The sequence below is a fragment of the Camelus bactrianus genome, chromosome 29 (assembly GCF_048773025.1).
Source record: "Camelus bactrianus isolate YW-2024 breed Bactrian camel chromosome 29, ASM4877302v1, whole genome shotgun sequence".
Lineage (NCBI taxonomy): Eukaryota > Metazoa > Chordata > Mammalia > Artiodactyla > Camelidae > Camelus > Camelus bactrianus.
In genome coordinates, this window is record NC_133567.1 from 12,254,655 (window position 1) to 12,274,854 (window position 20,200).

A 20,200-nucleotide genomic window follows, 5' to 3' on the forward strand; every position below is an offset into this window, starting at 1 on the left:
AACTTTAGATTAATTTACATTTTTAAACTTTCTATAAGTAACATATAGAAAACACAGAGTGTCCAACTCACTTTGGATTCCTGGTGTCTGGAAACTTAAGAAAACATGTCCCTGATGATACGATGCTATAAATGTGGTTATCTTTGAGACAAGGGTCAGAAGCCTAATTGATGTGTATTTCAACTAAATTATACTGCACGGAGGAATCTCACTCCCTAGATTAGTGAAAGGTCAGCGCTAGGCACAGTTTTGAAACAGGCAAGGATTTTATTTGATGTCTTCCCACCCCTTTCTGTCCTCCCGGCCATATCTCCTACGCAAACTCCAATATCCTCATCATGAGTTGGCAGATTTTTTCTCTGAAGAATAAAGGGCAGATGGTTTTTGTTTTTTAAACTACACCTATAAAACCAGATAAATCTCTATCAGAGGAATTTCAGATATGAGAGGTCAACAGGGCTACGAGTTTTCTGTGAGGATCAGTTCCCCTAAATTTCCACTTTATAATGCTCAGGTTACGTGTAATTCCAAGGTTTTCACAATGGTTCTCAGGGCTTAGAGGGTTCTCGGGGTTATGGAAGTTAGGAGACTTACAGGGCAGTGGAAGTTTGGGTCGGGGGAAGCATTGGGTCAATTTCAGACCCCCAGTGTTCCTATGTCAAAGATTGTGGAAGCCATCCTCTCATTCTTCCCTAGAAGACTGGGCTTCTGTGTTGAGTCTGATATGATATTGAGTTCATTTTAATGAGGTTCAAACAGCAGAAAGAGAGCCTTGATGAGCTCTTTCTTTCTTTCTTTCTTTCTTTCTTTCTTTCTTTCTTTCTTTCTTTCTTTCTTTCTTTCTTTTCTCCCTTGCAACCACTGCAAACCATGAGGAAAGTATCCTTACAATGTGAACTTGGTTTCTAATACTTGTAACTGCATAATACTATGAGTATCAGAGAACAGTAGCATTTTAGGCAATAATAAAACACTTTAAGTTGTCCCTTTTAAAGACTTTGCTTTCCAGGGCAACAAAATACACATGGTTTGATTGACACATCTGTTCTAAAAATTGATCAGAAGACCAAGATTAGGAACCTTTCCCTCTGTTACTCTCCGTGGGTGTGACATGTGAAATGTTCTGCTAGTTGACGCCCTACAGGGGCATTTGTCTAAAAACAAATTTCTCTTGAATTCAAGTCTTTCCATTTTTCTTTTAATTTTTAAATTACCTCCTCAAAAAAAGTACCTTGAATTTATTCAGGAGACTCTTTCCAGAAAATATCTTATTAATGACTTTATCATCAAATGCTAAAATGTACCTTCCCAAACCCATTGACATACTTTGAAAATCAAGACCCAGGTATATTTTTTCTAGGAAAAACTTATCTTCTTATTTAGTCAATAAAGAAGCTGGAGGTAAATGAAGTATTTTACTTAGGAGTTGGAAATGATTGATTAAGAATAATATTTAGAGGAGGGAGGGTATATAGCTCAACAGTAGAGAGTGTGCTTAATATGCATGGGGTCCTGGATTCAATCCCCAGTAACTCCATTAAAAATAAACAAACAAACAAACCGAATTACCTCCCCCAAAACAAACGAAAACAAAACAAAAAACCATTGATCTAAGTTGAAAAAAAATGGTATTTAATGACTTCCATGAGGATATTTAGCATGTTTTTTAAAAAATCAAATTCATGTGGCTTCTAAGCCCTGCAAAGAATGTAGAAGCTTAGAAAATTGAAAGGCAACCAAGGATCTGCAACAGGGAATGCAGGTACAAACAGATGCACGTACCTGCCTTAATGTTTTTTAATATCACCACAAATAGTACCTTCTGGGTCCTGAGTGCTCCATGTCCTTGGTGGGAGAATGAGTCCAGCCCACTGAATGACAGAGATGGATCATTCATTGCAGGAAAACTCTTTTTTAGGGTTGTTTTTAAAAAAAAATTCAGCTGAGTACATTTTTAAGGTTTTATTGACTCTATTAAAAAATTCATGAATCAGCCAGCATCCAATCTAGCAGATAAGAAGGAGCTCCAAGGAGCTGTACAAAATGAAAGACTTATCAGCAGAAGGGAGTATAAAGAAGTTACACTAGACAGAAAAAAGAGGATTGGTTATTGCAAAGTCAGTTTCCTTTTGGGGATGGCAGGCGTTTGTCAAGCAGATCACCTCACTAGCGCTGATCAAGCAATTTCTGATTGCCTGGTTTAAGATTCCATTCTGAGACAGTGGAAATGTAATTAAGTGTTGGTTTGGTGATGTGGGGCTTAGCATAAGTGACTCCATTTGGGGCCTGTTGTCTTGTTTTTAAAAGGGTTCACTTGTGTCTCTCATTTCAGAGCAAAAATGGGGAGTAATTTCTCCAAATTGCAAAAACCTCTCCTTCTAGAAGGTACCCTTACACTTCATAAACATTTACATAAACATGAAGACAATTGGACTTGAAGACAATGGGGCTTTTGCAAAGTTGTAGAGACTCTTGAGGAATGACCCTGCCACCTTAAAAGACTCATAAATAGAAATTAGAGAGTCAAAACAAGAACAAATTCAGTAGGGACATAACCTCTGAAGAAAAGAGTTCAAATCCAGGATCTGCTTTTTACTGGATATCTGAGCTTGAGTCAAGCACTTTATGTTCCTAAACCTCATTTCTCCTGTCTATGAAACATAGATACCAATAGGATCTTCCTCATTGGAGTATGGTGATGGTTAACTGATTTAGCCTGGGGTTTATATATTAAAAAGCCTCATTGATAATGAGTGTCCCAAGACTATCAGCTATTATATGATGATAAGGAGGAGGAGGAGGAGGATAAAAATTTGGAACCAGAAACAATTGTTTTAATGGTATAGGTCAGTGGGAAAAAGGCAAGACTAAAGATCATTATCTTTAAATGAAAAACTATGTCAATACTGGCAAGGCTTACATTAGCAGGAGAAAATTAAATACATTTTAAAAATAAAATACCAAAAAAAAAAATCCTTTCAGAGGATAGATCTTTTTTAAATTAATCATGTTTGTTTTTAAAATAAATGAGAATCATGGTAATGAACCTCTAAAAGTGTACTGTTTTATAGCTTTTGGCTTTAATATTGTAATTGATGACATTAGAGGCAATTAAGCCATTAATTAGAAATCTTTACTGATGCAAAGCAGAGAAGAAATAAACCACTTCAACTTCAGCTCCTGACATATTTACATTTGAAATCAAAGCTCTTGTTAAATTAAACCAGAAAGAGCTATTTAGCATAAGAAAGAGTTAACATTGGTTTGGGGATGTTTTTAAAAAAAAACAGTTTGTTGGAAAATACTTGATAAGTCTGCCTTTAAAATCAACTGCAAAAATATTGGGAGCGCTCTTTTGACAGTCTTCCTAGGAAACTTAGCTGATGCGAGAGAAATCATGGTTGTCAAAATAATAAGCAAACTACATTTACAAATACGGAGAGAAGAAGAAACAAAGTTTCCTATTTTCTATGGTTGTGTTTTTTGCACATCCTCGTGTGTGATGACTAAGAAAGACCAACAAAAGGATAGGCTAATAATGTCCATTTGTTGAATATCTTTTTAGAAGAATCTAACAAAATCCAAGCTTTTATTTAGCTCACAGAAATTCCATTAACTTATTGAATAAGGAATGAAAGAAGGCTGCTCACTTAACCAACTTGATATTCTATGGAAATGAACATTTTTTCAAATTAACATCTACAAGCTTTGGTTTCTTGGTAAAGACTGTAACAGTAACCAGTGTGAGTGTGCAACTGTTTTTCCATCAATTACTCAGAAACTTTTACACAAGTACCTACTTTCCAGGAGTGTTAAGTGAGCATTAGAATAACAGTATAACCTGCTGGGAAATGGAAAAGGAAAGTATGTCAGGCGACTATATTCTGCTTTTGAATAGCTATGTATTCAGCAGGAAGTAAGGACCTTCAAGCTAACTACTTAATCTCCCCAGACAAGCTTTGCTATAAGATTGTCCAAGAAGCAGCATTTGCAAATTCTACCAAGACAAGCAACTCACGAGCACTGGAAATTTTTATTGAAAATCTGTTTCATAAATGCATTGTGCTAAATTCTAAACAGAAGGGATATAAAGATAAGACTTTCTAATATTTTGCTCCCTAAGACTTTGTGATGTTAAAATTGATTGGCCTGTGGGCCTAAGAGAAGGAAACACTCCCCCTCTTTTTCTTTTTTTAATTTGTTTATCTTATGGAATTATTTTTGCCCTATGTATTCATTTTTCTATGGTATCCTGTTGTGGTGTTCAGTGATTACTGTTTGGCCACTCAATTTTTTATGTCTTCAACTTGTCTAAGGCTCAGTTTTGTATTTAAAATTTTTCAAATAAATATCAGAAAAGCCATGAACTTGACTTTTTAAAACATGATCCTGGTTGGTACATAGGACAGTATATCTTGGTTAATTTCCTACACATTAAGCAAATACCTGGGACAAATTCCTGCCCTATGTCCAGTTCTTATGGTCCTACAAGGAAAAATTTCAGTTCAGGGCCTGATATCCGTTTCTTCTTAAATCAATACAGCATTAACCTTATTGAGATAGCCTCAAACCTCTAATCCAGTATATTGAAAAAAAAAAAAATGAAAGTAAGGAAGGTTGATAATGTGTCCCCTGGGATCTATCCCACTTTTTTACAATAAAACATGACCACAAGGAAAATCATTTTATCCAATAATTATTAAGTAAAGCTCTGTGGCATTCATGATTATACCTACTACCAAATCTCATGCCGTTAAGAGCTCTGGGGGCTTAAAGAAGAAATGCTGCAGGACCAAAGGTATTTTGTGCATCTGAAGTCCCAGTAATTTAAATTATGTGACACCAATAAACACACTTACTCCAGTTTAAGAGGATCTTTGCAGTTACAGATTTTGTTTCTAACAAAAGTGCATGTGGCTACTGAGAGCAAAAGATGTGAGCTAATAGATTGAATCTTGAGATTTATTCCCCGTTCCACCAATGACTTCCCATATGCTCTCTTGGCCTCACTTTTCTCATCTCTAAAATAAGGGCATTCAATTTTATCTAAAATTTCTTCCAAAAGCAAAATTCTCCTCTATTCTCCGGAGGTGAGTGACGCCCATCCCCGCATCCTGTTTTCTACCTTCATTCACACTATTTACCTTAAGTGGGGAAGTATGTAATACAAACGGAAGACAATCATGTGAGTCTCTAGGTCTAGAATACATCCCGTCTCAAATAGCCCAACCCCACCTCCAGGTGGATCCAATAAGACCTCAAGTTCTTATCACCAAAAATTTTCTCTTACTTGATATCTAGACTTTCTGATATGTCTCATGAATTGAACTGTCTGCTCCAATGAGGACTAACACTCAATGTCTCAAACATTGATTTCCACAAATATGGATTTCACATAGGTTTTAAAATTTTTTACTATCCTATTTGCCATATTTTATTGACTCCAGTGTCTTTTATTAAATTACCCCACTTGTGGGTCACTGTTTTGTCCTGAGTAGTTTAATACCCCACCTCATCCTCCCCAAATTATTCATAGCACAGCAACTCACTCCTTCTCAGCACACTAAGGCTTGTACTTCCTGGAGGGACCATAACTTCAGTGATAAAACCATCCATCTGATATGAAAGTCACCATGGGATCCAATGTCACCTCCCAAATAGCTATGCAGTCATTGAAAACACGAGCAAGCTTGATGCTTGTTGTGTACCGTGTGACTTCATTTAACAAGCAATAATTTCCCCTCTCTTTCTGAGAATGATTTGGTTCAATGTGAATAAAGGCAGTAAACTTTAGCTGCAGGGGAAAAAATGAATGTCTGAAGCTGTGTAGCTCTGAGTAATTTAGGAATACAGGATGTTCCAAATTACAAGATTTATTGTGTGTATACAGACACTTTATATGATATGGCTAGCAATGGGCTAATTATTATACATGGGATTTTAGAAGACATTTGCCGTTTGTTTTCAAGGAAGAAAACCTAAAGGAATGTTACCTTGAAAGAAAAGAATTCATCTGCATAAGGAGTTTCACAGACCCCATAACTGATCACATAAAACACTGGTGATGAGAAATTTTTTCTTTTCTAATACGTAGATTAAGGTGACCTCAGAACCAACCTCTGAAACTACCTTAAGAACAAAATGTTTCAGCAGAATCGGGGGAATCTTAGCCTCGTTATGTCAAAACAGGTGTTGGAAAAGTGGTGGCCCCCGAGTTAACATGAAGTGGAGAAATCTAATGCTACAATTTTGACTTACTCTTAGCGGAATTAAACCCAGCCATAATGAAAGAATTGGCTTCTAAGCTGTCAGCATCATCTCAGTTCTTATAGGAAAGTAGAAGTAAAGTGAAAAAGAAATAAAGTCAGCACAAATTACGAGTGCCCTTGTCTTGGTAAGTTCTCACAATTTCAAGCCTTTGCTGAAGGTCCTCCCCGACTCTACGTGGAATTCTTCTGTAGTCACGCCAGCTTCCGGGGGCCTCCAACAGCATCACCCTGCCGCAGTCCCATGGCTCAGGGCAGCCTGTGGCAGCCAAGATGCTGCAGGTCCCGGTTACCTCCCTCCCCACCAAGCGTCTGGAGCAGCAGGCTCATTCACCCTCACTGATCATTTGTTTACTGAGCTCAAGTTGGGATCCTTGGCCAACTGGCTGCACAAGGGGGAAAGAACCATGGTGTCTTAAGTGCATTAAATCTTCATACAAGCCTGGCTTGGTAAACCTTTACTCTGCCTTTGTCCTCCTTTTTTCAGGCATGACAAACAAGTGGTTTTTCTCCTTCACTTTAATGATTCTTTAGACAAAAAGGAGTCTTTTAGGGCTTTCTCCGAGGCTGATAGGTGTTTCTGTTTAATGAGGTTTTTATTATACTGCATTGGCTTCCCTGAAAAGAAATGACAAGCAGCAAACAGCTGATAATAGAACAAGCCTGGAAGAAACAATAACCAAGTGGGGGAAAAATTAGTGTGGCAGCAGATACACGCGCTGTAGCTCAAGGATTAAATGCCACTTCCATTCTCCCTCGGCCACCATTGTACCAGTAATAATGTAGACGTGGGCACTTATGTGCGGGTTATGTGCGTGCAAAAGATATAGACCCAGCTGAACTGCCATCTGCGGAGGAAGAAGGGTGCTGAGCTCAGTCTAGACAAAGATGAGTGAAGCTCGGAGTGCGGGTTTACAAGGGCTGGTCGGTTACCATGGCAACTAATTGGCGCTAATAAGTAAAGGGACATTTTAACTGTGGGAACAGAATAGGAGGGGCGATTTTTCAATATCACCGTTACCTACAATTAATCTTTCATTTTAGGAGTGCTCCTACTTAATTCCTGTAGTGAAGCTGTACCCTCTGCACGCAACCTCGCCCTGATCAATGTTATACTCAAGTGCTGAATATCATCGTTTAGAACGTGTCATGTTTTAAGTTTGGATCTTTCAAGATAGAATCAATTTCACTTTTTTTTTTTCTTAAAAAATAAACTGTTTGCAGATGGCAAGGAGAAAGGAAGGGAGGTAATGGAAAATTCTTCACTTCTAAACTGACACTGCTGAGCAGGGAAGCTGGTTACAGAGAGACAGGGAGCTGGGATCTTGTCCTGTAGCACCAGCTTCAGGTCTTTGTTTGAGTTGATTTTCCCTAACAAAAGCATTTCAGAACATCAACCAAAAACTGCATACTTGTGGACTCATTTTGCACAACTTTTGAACGGTAATGTTTACAGACTGCACAGAGCGAGAACTAAGCTCACAGCAAACGGGCAGGATCTGTGGCTCCACTTGTATTTTTTATTTTAAAGCAAGTTTTAAGTAGTATAAATAACTGAAGTTATCAATAAAAGAGAAGTAGGGACTGAGATTTAATGAAAAGATTTACAATTGGGAATAGAAGAAAAATGTTTGTGCTAAAAAGCACTGTCAACAGTAAGTGTGGGTCAGAGCCAGGACCACTTGGGAAATGTCTCGCAGAAGGTGTGTTACAAGCACAGGGTTGATAAAACGTGATTCAACACCTTTACAGTTTCTTAGGTTTTACTTTTGAAACTCAATTTACAGTTTAAGAGAACGCAAACCACCTTAATAACGTCTCCAGGGTCTTCCACATCTATGCAGCTGAGGTAATTCAGATTTCCAGACGTGAGTCTGGTTGGATTAACCAAAAGAAAAAAAAAATTTTTTAATGAAAAAAATTGCCCTGCAATAATTGGCACTATTAAGAATTTTATGGTGCCCAAGGGAAGTTTCAGCCCCGTGGGGCTACTTGCCATTGTTGAATGTTTCAGGGTTGATTATGTATTTGGATTTAGCTGGTTAAGAGCAGTGGTTTAGTGTATCTACTATATATTGTGAAACGGACACCTCATAATCACTTCTGGGAAGAAACTGAGCAAATGAATCAGGAGTTCAACTTTTAATACTGTTCTTTTTCCCTTTCTTCTCTGCAGCCCAGTTGTAGGAAAAACTCACTGTGAAAATAATAGTTCTCTAATCCTGTGCTTCAGAAGATTGTACCAGGAGTAATTTTTAAGTATCTTAGTATACTATCACACAGAAATTCCTGAAAAAAAAAAAGAAGTTAGTCAAGTAATTTTGCTAGATATTAAAATAATTCTTTGTAATACAGGCATTCCTAGTATTAGATACCTATTTACAGTCTAAATTTTCATGCTTTAGGCAGATTTAAAGGATTTGTGTGTGTGTGTTTGTGTGTGTGTGTGTGTTTTGCCCCCGTGATCTCCCTCCCAGTTCAAAGAAATTCAAAAAGTGCAATATTTAAAATGTTGGTTTCCCACAGACACTGTCAGGGAGTTGATAAGATTTCAAATTCTTATTTTCTATTTCAGGTTATCAAAATTTCTTAGAAGTCTGATGGAATTTTTTAAATGGTGGTGTTTGTAGCAATTAATTTATTTCCAGATCTCTTTTTGAAAGTATTGTAACAAGTATAGCCATTTTCTGGGTTCAAACTGCTATCCAAGTAATTAGTTCTATAAAACAGTTCAGAGAACTCAAAAAAAAAAAAGAAATGCACACAAGAAGGAGGTATTGAAATGGCCCAAAATTGAAAACATTTCAAAGCAAAATTGTTAATGAGCTGTTTGAGCTATATGGACATTATAAGTGCAATTAACTAGAAGCCAATAAAAATAATCAATGACAGAGTGCAGCCCTCTGGTACCCAGTGCTTTTTACAAAGAGATGTCTGTGAAAGCTGCAAGTGATTAAAAAAGCCACCTTTATCTATGGGAGCGCGTGCTATTTCACATGAGTAGAAACGAAAATGATTTTCATTGACTGTTTCTGAAGTTCAGCCCGTGGCAAACAGTGAAGAGCTGTATGTGGGAATAGAGAATTTTCTGCTTTTAGCTGCACCCCCCCCCTTCCTCCTAGGAATGTTGGAAGCAGCCACAATCTAATCAAAGGAAGGTAGGAGTTTAGATTTCAAAATGTAGATGTCACATTTCAGTGCAAACGACTCCTACATTAACACGCTATCAGTATGTCAAGATGAATTTTTTATCTCCTTGGTCAGGGGTGGGGGGTGCCTCGCTGAGAAGATTGCGCTCACTAGGTTGGCAGGAAAAGATTTTGAGTGTTTCTGTGCATCCTACAGAGGTCCCCATCATCCCCCAGGCAGGATTGTGGGGGGAGGGTGGGAGGAGGACAAGTTGTTGTGAAAAGTAACTCACAACTGGCCACCGGAATAATTCATTCCCTCCACCTTCTCTAGAGCACCTCCCACTTCTTCTCTCTTTATAGCCGTTCTTTCTCTCGGAAAATCTCAGGTTACTTGACTGGGAGTTCTCAGACCTCCAGTTTCAGTCCTGCCCTCAGCCTGCAGTCGGTGAGAGACACCCAGCCCTAGCAATTGGATTGGGCAGCCTGTCTTGACACACCACTGTGCTGAGTGCTTGAGGACGTGTTTCACCAGATGGTTGGGGTTAGTGTGTGTCATCACATTCGAGTGGGGATTAGGAGCAGGAAGGCTGCCTTGCTGGAGCTGTGTGGTCTCCTCCAAGGGAGAGTCGCAGGCACGAGAACTCCTTTGCTTTTGGAAGAAGAGGAGGAATTCATTTTCTGCAGCCGCAAGGAAAGCAGTTTTTCCAGGTAAAGTAAAAGACATTCAATGCTTCTCTCTCTCCCTCGCTCTCTCTCTCAACAGAGTTTTGAATGGAATGCTAGCACAGCACACTTGTCAAACCCAGTTGTTGCTCTCCTATCAATGCTGCCATTGTACGGCTGACAGATAGCAGTGAGCGTAGCTTGGTGCTTGGCTGTCTTTGGAGAACTAACACTCCTCATGCCTTGCTCTTGAAGGTGTAGCGAAGAGAACGTCTCTGGAAGCGGTGTGTGAACCCAGCCTTTAATATCCTCATTACAGACTCAAACCAGGAGCTATACGTTGTTCACAAAGGATGCATAAGCCCAAGAAAGCATGTATCTTAGCGTCCAAAATTAAATTTCACTTTCAAACTGTTGCATTTTACTCCTCAATTTGTAAAGGTTCTTTTAAGAGTCTCTCACGGAGTGAGGGGCTGGCAGAGACAGAAAAGCTTTCTTCACTGATTTTTGCAGTGTAGATCCTGTCTGATTTGGGATGGACCAAAGCGTTTCTAAAACAAAGTGGAGATTGGCTCTAAAGTTGGAAACTCCTTAAGAGAAGGGGCAGCTGATAGAGCTGCTTTAAAACAAAAATGCTTAGAGCTTGAAGAAAAGCCGAAAAGGAGGAAGTAAGGAAATGCTCTTTAACTTAGCCCTCTTGCAGCTGCAGGGGAGCAGACGGAGGTAATTCATTTGCAGATCTGTTTGTGAAAGTTTTACAAGTCACTGAAAACTAAAGTAGCATCTCTGTAATGGGTCATTAAAGTCACTACATTTATGGGTTTTAAACAGGCTAGCTCAAGTGTTAATTAAATGTAAATAGATTTTCTGGCTTGGTTATAAACAAACTTTAAAAAAAAAGGTTTTAATTATAAATTAGTCATTGGAAATTCATGGTCATCCAGTGCCCGAGCAACATGAAGTGAGTTGTCATCATATATGCAAGTAGCCGTTAACGTAACGGCTCTGCCAAAAACACAACCAAAATTAAATTGAACCAAATGCAGCAATGGGGTTTAGAGGGAACGCTTAATTTGTGGTATAACAAAGGCCTTTCAAGTGGATGCTCTGTTTTTACAGGGATCCAAAAATTTTTTTTAAAGTTTTTAAGTTTTTGATCAAGCGAGGTGAGTCAGTGAGTCATTTCTGCACCCTAGCAGACCTGCCCTCCTTCCTCAGTGCTCAGATACCTGTGGTGTTCCCAAGAATTCTTTCTCCAATGGGACTTTCACATTGGGTAGAGAAACCCAACACTGTCCTCACCCCTGGAAGGTGAGAGATCCTATGAATAATATTGTATATAAGCTATTCTGAAATAGGGGCTGTTTTGTACATTGAAGGACAGGATTTATGGCTAATGCTCTGGGATTTTTGTATTCAGTGGCATAAAGATGCCTGCAAAATTATGTTCTGAGTTGCATTACATATAATTTTTGCAGCAAGAGAGTTGGCTTTTTAAAATCCTCTTTTAAAATTTTAGAATTAAGATGAAAAGAATTTGTTATTAGCGTGTCCAGTTGTCCTTCAGAGTGTTCTCTGAAACAGCCTCAAAAATCTTCTCCAATGAGAAAACATCCTTATAAGTAACCAAGCGGTTATTACGACTGAGTATGATCCGATTTCCAATATTACATAACCCAAATAGGACTAAGTTCATAAGCTGAAGTCTTTGGGAATTCCAGTCATTCCATTTCAGCTTTACAATGGAACTGGGGTTTAAAAAAAATACAGACAGAAAGTCAAACCAATATGTGGCATCGTGTCAGGGTTAGGACTGCACGCGCAGCCTGTGGCAGGGATGGTGCTGGCTACCGATGCCACTCCTTGATCACAGAGATATTTCAGGAGAAAGTAAGAACCTTCTTGCTGATGGCTCTGCCTCCCTGAGCTGTGGGTGATGCCATCTAACAAAAGCAAGTGGCTGTTTAGCCACGGGAGCCCCACAAGCACATGGTGCTAATGTTACAGACTGACAACCAGGCTGCCTGCCCAGGATTTTGGCAACATGGGAGAATTCTGCACCCCTTCCCGCAAAAGTCCGTTGGACGCAGGATTTAGGCAGGATGGAAGCAAGAAAGGAAGTGTTGAGAAATAATAAATTCACACCTTGAGAAGGCAAAGTAGTGTGTTTTTCCCCCTAACAGGGCTAAGGTAGGGGGCAGTTACTTAGTGAACTGAAAGGGTCTGCTTCAAGACGGTGCCCTCAGGGCACTCCCAGCTTCTTGTCAAAATCTAAAATCCACTGCTCCAGATGGTAAACATTCAGAGACATGTTTATGGCGACTTCCACATAGCTCAGTTTGACATTTGGTTTCTTCCTGGCAGCACTTGGGCCGGTAACACACATGAAGTTCCCATCAGGAGTCTAACAGCTGTGGAAGTGTCTGGGCTCTGGGTGCCCCTCCCAACGAAGTGAAAAAAATCCCTGTGGGGTGGGGGAGGTCTCTATGAGCACAGTGGATGCATCCTGTGATCTAGGCACCCAGTAAGGTGACGAATCTCAGAGGCGAAAAGCAATCAGAACACTTGATCCATTAACTGCCAAAACCCGCTTTGAGAGTGGAGTGGAAAACTAAAAGACATGCATCCAGATAGTCACTGAACTCACGGCAGATGATGAGCGAGAACCTTCATCACAGAACTGAAAAGGCTCCACTCTTTCCCCCTGAGGAAGCTGATGTGACTTCAGGCAGAGTGTCGTGCTGGTTTCTGTTATAACAGTAGAACAAGTGTGACACTGCATTTCGTTCTTAATTATATCCCCATATGGGAATGGACAGAGGCTTGGTTCTTTTCTGTTTTAGATTTTAAGTGGTTTATTCTTTTTTGTTTCAATTTGTTTGGGGGCGGCTGGTATTAGATTTATTTTAATAGAGATATTGGGGGTTAAACCCTGGAACTCATGCATGCTAAGCTTGTACTTCACCACTGAGCGATACCTTCCCTCCTTGATTTATTCTTTAAAAAGCCATAAAGCAAGATTTCTGACACTGAGTATTGAGATTTTGCCAACAATTGCCACGTGGATGAGGCCAACCTATGGGTCAGGTCAGGACATCTGGTTCTTTTCTTCCCCTGAGCAATATTTTTGTGTGGAGAGCATTGAGTAAATTTAAGGGGTTTAAAATGTTTAAGGAGCTAACTCTGAATAGATTATTCTTTTTAATCATCATTATTGACTTCAAGGACCAAGAGGCTTATATATGAAATTAAGTCTATGATCATAGGGTAAATTTACCTTTACTTTAGGTTAGATCCATGGGGGACAGGGAGAAGATATTTGAAAGACAATATTTTATGGGAAAAGTTTGTCCTGAAGTATGTTTCCTATTTAAAATATTTTCAACTCTATCTCGATGTGCTGAAAAAGAGGGGAATTAGCCTGTGAGCATTTTCCCCTCTCTAATATTCCCCTAACTGCCATAGACATTCTACCACCAAGCTCTGTGAGTCCTTCCTTTAAAGTGTCACCCACATCTGGCCCACAGAGACCACACAGTGCAGTGATCACATCACACGTGGGTCATTACAACCACCTCCTAACTGGTCCCCTCGTCTCCACTTCCTTCTTCTGTCCACCAGTTGCGGCTAAGCTTCCTAAAACACTGCTTCCGTCAAAGCATTTCTCAGCTGAGAATCACCACCTGGACTTTCGTCGTCCACAGGATGACGTTTGAATTTCTCAGTCTGATATGCTGGCCATCCGCTAATCACTCTAGTTTTCCATTTCGTTGTCTGCAAAATGAGTTTATCATGTGTGCCATTCCTCTGGTTCTATGTGTATAAGCCTGCATGTAAAACACCCTCAGCACCTCCATATACTCATCCTTCACAGCTTCTGCTTAAGTTCTGCCTCCTCCAGGAAGCCTCCCCTGACTACCGTATCTCCCAGTGATGTTTTCCTTGCCTTCAGGCTGACCATTAGTTATCTACGGGCTGCACTTAGCACAATTACTTTATTTTTTTAATCTTACTTCTTGCTTTGCCTTTTTATCCCTTGACTCCTCAGGTAGAGTAAGATCTCTTAAGACAGGGCCTGGCCTGGTCCGCTTTTGTGCCTTAAGAAGACACTCATAAAGGTGTGTTGACTAGCTCACAGGGACGTTCAAACAGCCAAGGCACTTTCCTCTCTAGTTACCCGACATTGGCCATTAACTGGCTCTAACGGCCTCCTCTCTACCCATAAGAGGAAAGGGGGAAAAATGGTGAAACTTGAGTGGTTGTATTTGGGGACAGCCAAGGAAAAAAATGCCACTTGGGCAGAATGTGAAATTACAGCCTAAAATTAAGCTTGACTATTATATGAAAAATCCTCACCTATGTCAGGTTTCTATAATTATATTAGGAATTACATCTATTAACCACCCCTCTATGGTATAAAATTTCAAATATGACTTTGGAAGCAGGAGAGTACAGCCTTTGGGATCAGGCAGACTTGTGTTCCAGTCCAGGTACCACCTCTCACTAGCTGCGTGGCCTTGGACAGGTGGCTTAACAGTTCAACTCCCTCCTCTGTAAAATGAAGGGAGGGGTTCTCACTTTGGGGAGGTTACTAAGAAAATTACAAAGCCCCTAACTCAGCGCATTTGAAATAAATGGGAGAGAGAGAAGCTTGTAGGTGCCTGTGTAGATATAGTTCTGGTGTGCATGAATGTGTTCACCCCGGACATGTCAGTCATTCATATTATCTATTTAGAGTGCATCTCCTTTTAGCCTTTTTCTCTGCCACCAAAGGTGGGGGGGTGGAGAGAGAGATAGGGGGGAGAGAGAGAGAGAGCAGAAGAGATGCTTTTGGCATTTAGGGATTTGGAGCAACTGAGTTAATGGACCTGCAGGGACAATAGTGACAGATGAATACCCTTTGCAGGGAGAAGGTAGTCCTTGGTCCTGTATTAAAGGATAATCAAGAGCAGATGCTGGGCGGCGGTGCTGGGGGAACAAAGGGCCCGAGCAGCGGACCCCAGCAGGGAGCTGAATTCACCTAAGGGTCATGAGCTCCTCTTCCTCCTGGTCCACTGTTTAGAAAGAAATAATAACTTGGCAAAACATTGTAGAGAGTCAGGTCAAGCTTCCAGAAATAATTGGTAAAGCAAGATACCATTTAGACAAAACAAAGGGCTGGGACCTTTGCTGTCCTTTGACTTTAAACCAAATTTAACAAAAAGCTGAAAGCAATCAGCTCGAGCTCTCGTCTGTTCCAAATGCCCACCATAGAACCCTGAGCTGTCTATCTGCACCTTTTCCCCAGAAGGGCGGCTGCCCGAGGAATTAATCTCACAAAGCAATAAATGCCACCTAGCAAATACATCGTTGGACACTGGTCATTCAGTCTCAGTTGTCGGGACCTTGGGATAGATCAAAGGAGATTCTTTCCAATCCTGATCATCTGGTCTGCACCTGCCCTGGACCGGGGAGAGGAAAGAAACAGGAACTCCTCTCATGAAGAGCAAGGCAGTATTTCTGGAGATGCGTCCCTTCTGCCCAGCCAACACGTCTATAGAACTTTCAGAAAGAAGCATTAACAGTTACACAGTGCGACCTCATCTTCAGTGTAGCAGATAAACTATCTCCTCAAAATGTGGGATTCACGTACGACTGCCCAACAGTGTGTCCAAACTTTGTTAATAAAAAAAAAGAGTAGCTCTCCACTTGACCTTCAAAGAGAAAACCTTTTCTTATGCTCTGATTTCCCCTTTTCACCACACAACTACAAATCTGTAGGAAGCTGTTCTTGCATTTTCAAAATTGTGACTGTAAGAAACTTGGACATGCCACCATTAACTGTGGCGGGCAAAGCTGGTAATGGACTGTTGTGTTGAATAAATGAGCAGATGCAATGTGTTTCTGGGTGAAAAGGTGGAGTCTCCCAACAGCAATCTACAAATTTCATGTAGTAATAATCAAATTCTCACACAAGAGAGCTGGTGATGGGAGCAGCATTTGGGAACAGGCAAGAGCCCAGATGGCTCTGGGGGAAAATAAAATTCTAAAGTCCACGTGGATAATAAACTCATGAATAAGACTGGACACTTTTGTAGGAGAAGAACCACAGTAGTATGGCGACTTGTTTTATCACATAGCCAGTCAGGTTATAAAATGATAATAACTAGATTTTCTGTTCCTAAGCAGCTGACTCTGATGCAAACTTTTCACCTTCCTCCATATATTTCTGCTTTTGTTTTATTCTCCTCCGTTTTAATCTCTATTCCGTTGTTGGATTGTCCAAATCTTCAGCTCAGCTACAAAGTGGTTGCTAGAGAGAAATTCTGTTGCTACAATTAATTGAAACATTGAACTAGTTTTTTTTGTTTTAATCACTTTGTTCTATGGTTTTTCCCATCTGCAAATAGAATGCAACTTTTCCACTTCATGGAATAAGTTTGTTGCAAGAACTTGGGAAAATCCTCCTCTATTCCTTCCCTTGACAGAGGCCCCAAATACACCAATCGAAGCATCTTCCCATTTTTCTGAGCGATAACAGCTCATTCCTAACAAAATGGAAATCTGAATTAGAGTTCTGTTTACTGACCAATTTTGCAGTATGGTGTTAGAACTCATAGGCAACACCTGCTATATTAACTTAAAATAAAACTGAGGGTTAGACTATTACAAGATATTAGCTCTACCAGAGTCCTGGTGAGGAAAGATGAAATGTCCAGAGGGTGCACGTATTGATAAACTAATTTAGAACCATGCACCTGTGGGCGTTATCTTCAAACTCACATCACTAATATGGCTTAGCATTAAAAATCACCTTTCTATATTATAACACGTCCTCTGAATAGACTTCCTGCCGGCTTAAAGCCTCCTTGTTGACCTTCACCTGCTGATAATCAATCTTCCCCTGAATAGACTGTCCGAGTACACAGATGTGGTTGGCGTTGCCTCCAGAAATTCTTGAAACTTCAGCTTTTAACTTTCATCTACAGAAGTACAGCCTCCCCAGAAGAGACCCCTGCAAATCATGTGCTCCTTTTTTCCTCTAGAGAGCTTCATGCTGGTAAGAAAAAAGAAAGAGTTCTGGAAATAGCAAATGAGTCAAAGCAGAGGGTATGCCGTATTTTTTACTTGAGACACCTAGAGACCTCACATCTGTTATCCCCTCCTTTTCATATATGACATCTATATTTAGTAAAAGAGATCTGGGAGCTATGCTCAATATCAAACAGCTTCAATTACTTTCTGGCAGTTGAGCTGAGGTCCTGAGGAAGAGCCATGAGGTGTCTTTCTCTAATTAGAGCCAAAAGGAACAGGCTTAAGGAAGCTGCATCAGTGTGTTCATTCATGTATTCCACATGTATACAAGAATTTCCTGTGTGTGTACTTCTATCCTAGGGCAGAAAGGAACACAAAATAACACAGGGCACCCTCCTTGCCCTGGAGGAATATCTGTTAAACTGTGAGGGGAAGACATGCACACACAGAATTTTTAAGTAGTAATTCAAAGAATTTGGTGGTTAAGTACCAATTATTAATAGTCACTAAGTTAAAGGGATGTCAACAGAGCCCCCTGTTGGAGGAGTTGGAACTTGAGCGGGGCAAGACTTTGCTCCACATCGTTAAGCAGATGAATCCCAGTGGTGATTCATCTCCATTCTTTTCAAACTCTGCAGGGACAGTTCAGTTACACTCGTTCACTCAGTTTCCTTCTCTATGAAATGGAGATATGGTGATCACAAAGATTTGTTACAAAGGTTAACTGAGAAAATAAAAGTAAGATGTTTAACACAGTGCCTAGAGCATAGTAAGCATTCAGACAGCTATATATATACATTTTTTTTCCAAGATGGCAAAAGGCATCTCTGGAGTTAAGGCTTGGAGTTCAACTGTGTATATTGTTTTTAAACCAAGATGTAGTATTTTTGAATCAGAGGATTTGCATAGATGCAGGTTGGGAATCCAAGAAAGGGAAGCACTGGGCAGAGGAGAAGGAGGAAAGGGGGAGAAAAGAGGAGTCAGAGAGGAAGAGAGAGAAGACGAGGAAGGAGGGGGAGGAAGTATGGTCCTCGGTTGCCTCTACTCAGCACCCTTCTGTTTTAAGCATGTCATCTCAGCTACGTCAAGCCAGATTTGAAAGTGTTGTGACACATCGGGACATCAGGTAGAGGGGCCGGACTTTATATTAAATAGATGCCTTGGGAAGTGTAAGCAGTAGGGTTTTCAGGAACAGGGAGAGAGACAGAGATAGAAATGGGGGAGGGACATACAACTGGGAGGGTGCCGGGAACCCAGAAAAGGAAAAAAAGTTGCCTGTCCCCATCAGCGACACTGTGAAGAACTAAATGACAGTATCAACAACTTGGTGGTTGGTCAAAGAGAGGAGAAGGAAAGACATGTGACAAAGATGACACTGGGGTATCAAGCCCAGGAAACAAAAGAATGGTGACATTGCCTAAGGAAAATGGGGGTGCTGGAAGTGAAATTTCATTCTGAAACACCATAAATATCCAAAGCTATAGTTGGGATAACTTTACAATGCAAACACAGGTAAATATATGTGCATATGAATGTTTAATAATATAATTTTAAACAGATAAAAGCTAACTTTCTGATCATCCGTGGACATACTGTGATGCTTTTTATGACATATTCCCCCTTATATAAAAAGAGTCTCTTCTCAGATTAAAAGTGTTTTTAAACTTTAGGGAAGTGATGAATTTTCAAGTCAGAACAACAAACTACTTCTGCAAAAGACCTATCATTCTCTTCTTTCAACTAAGAAAATGTTGGTGGAGAGGGATATATAATTTTATTAAAGAGAGCCTAGAGTCAAGAAGAGATGAACTATTTAAGTTGCTTCTGCTTACAAGCCTTCAGATTCCACCTTGGTTGACATCCTTTTGCAGAATGTATGAACGACTTATTTTACAAGTGACATAGACACTCTCTTTTTCACTCACGACAAAGACAAATCATTCTTAATTTTAAGGTTTGGGAAAGATTTTCCCACCCACCCCCCTGCCCTTTTTACTAGCTCCTCTTGCTTTACCGTTTTCTTTTATGTGTTTCAGCCACACTTCATTTTAAGCTTCTCTCCAAAACAGGAGAACAATTCTACAGTCACGTTGTTATATTAAACCCATGAATGGTTTTCAAGATCAGGTATAATATTATTCGAGGCAGAAGACAGCGTTTGCCATTTCAAATTCTTGTAATAGACGTTGGGGTCCAGAGGAACGCAGCATGACTGAAAGAATATGTTTCTTGAGTCAGCAAGATTTGGAATGAAAAATGTAGTCCTGTTGCTAGAAATCTGTGGGAATAACACTGACCTGGGGAGACCTGACAGCATTTTGGTTCCTCAAAAGAGACTTGGGTTCTGTTCAAGTTTTTAATGAAGATTTTGGCCAGTTTTATTTTATTCATCTGGGTTTTCTGAACCATGCTCCCAGGTTCCTATGGGAGAAATGCCAGGCCACAGAAGTACTTGTAATATAGTTCTTTGTTAGGGTTGCCATGCATGAGGGTGGCATTGGCATCTCGGTATATATTTGGAAGTTATTCATGGCTGATGACTGGATTGGTCATTCTTGACACATCCATTTCCATGGACCAAAGGGAAAAGATACAACACACTAGAGCCATATTTGGAGCCACACACATCATCTGCAGTGAGCACAGAAGTTGGGTTTAGCTGCCAAGCTTAACACTAGACCTCCTCAGCTGGTATCCACTCAGGTCAGGATGAGCTTGCACGGAGATTAGGGTATGGAACGTGAGCTGATATTCCTAACCTTCTTAATTTCAGGCTGTCTCATCTCAGATTTCAATTCAGGATTCCACTCCTCCATGTTCAGCTTGTCAACCATCTCAGCGGTGCAAAGACTTCTCAAACTGGCGGTGTCCCTGTAAGAAAAGAAAAATGAATGAGTGGAGAGGAAGGGGGAAAAATACCAGTCAAAACACATTCCATCACAGAGTTATGTTTTTTGACACAAAAATAAGGACAGAAAACAGAGAGGAAATAAGTTTTAGGAAACATTTCATGTAGAGAGATTGTTATTCTCATTAGTTATTTTGCTCCAAAATCAGCGATCCATTGAACCGCCCTTCTGGTCAACCACACTAGTAGTCTCGCTGGTGGCACTGGCGGGACTCCTC

General features: G+C 40.2%; 1 protein-coding gene across 2 annotated transcripts in view; it reads left to right on the forward strand.

Annotated features, from left to right (window-relative positions):
* The first annotated feature begins 9,790 nt into the window (after positions 1-9,790).
* The window catches only part of SULF1 (sulfatase 1), a 151,155-nt gene continuing 140,745 nt past the window's right edge, over positions 9,791-20,200 (forward strand). For both annotated transcript variants that reach the window (XM_010970612.3, XM_045507110.2), the window contains exon 1: positions 9,791-10,105. The gene's annotated coding sequence lies outside the window, so the exon portion shown is untranslated. The remainder of the gene's footprint in view (positions 10,106-20,200) is intronic.